Raw genomic sequence first — 801 nt, 5'->3', positions numbered from 1 at the left:
ACTTCAAGTGTTTCACTTATTTTATCTTCCAGTAGCTTTCATGTTTCTGCTTTAATGTTACGATCTGTGATCTATTTTCTTTAGCACATGGTGAGAGATAAGGATCCAGTTTTTTTGCACACAGATTCCCAGTCTCAGTACACTTGTTAAATAGGCTGTCTTCCCTCCAGCATGTGCTTTTTTGCCCCTTTGTGGAAGATCTAACAGCTGTGTCTGGGAAGGTGAAAAATTAACATTTTAATGACTAAGGAACATTTCCTATCGCATTTTTCTTGTTTTTAAGCTACTCACAGATGTTTTGACATTATCAAATGATAGGAGCAGTGAATATTACTTTTTAATTAACTTATTTATTTGGCAGTATGAGGAACCAAACTCAGGGCCTCCTGGATGCTAGGCAAGTGCTCTACCAGGGAGGCCAGCCTCAGCCCAGGAGAAGTGCATATTTTAAGCAGTGATTTATTATACATTTTTGATAGCCTAATCAAGACTTCAAAATGCATTAGAAGATATGTAAAATTGCGTTCTTTATCGTAGTGGGGGTTGAACTCAGTTTTTAATTTTTTTTTTTTTAATTCTGAGATAGGGTCTCAAACTAAGTTGCCTATGATGAACTTAAACTTTTGATCTGTCTCAGTCACCCAAAGGTGTGGGTCACAGGTGTGTAGCACCATGCCTAGCAAGTGAGATTACTTTGTGAAATGGCAAAATATTTCAGATATTAAACAATTATTCTTTTGATTCATAGTGAGAAACTTTGTTCATTATCTCCTTGGAACAGAAATTATTTTGAAAAAAATT

The 801-nt window shown here is 35.6% G+C and overlaps 1 protein-coding gene across 1 annotated transcript in view; it reads left to right on the top strand.

Annotated features, from left to right (window-relative positions):
* Positions 1-801, top strand: part of Rims2 (regulating synaptic membrane exocytosis 2) — a 535,330-nt gene that overhangs the window by 267,869 nt on the left and 266,660 nt on the right. The gene's annotated exons all lie outside the window — the stretch shown is intronic.

This window comes from Octodon degus, unplaced genomic scaffold (assembly GCF_000260255.1).
Source record: "Octodon degus isolate 3935 unplaced genomic scaffold, OctDeg1.0 scaffold00148, whole genome shotgun sequence".
In the NCBI taxonomy this organism is placed as follows: Eukaryota; Metazoa; Chordata; class Mammalia; order Rodentia; family Octodontidae; genus Octodon; species Octodon degus.
Note: the sequence above shows the minus strand (reverse complement) of the source record. Positions and strands in the feature narration are given on the sequence as shown.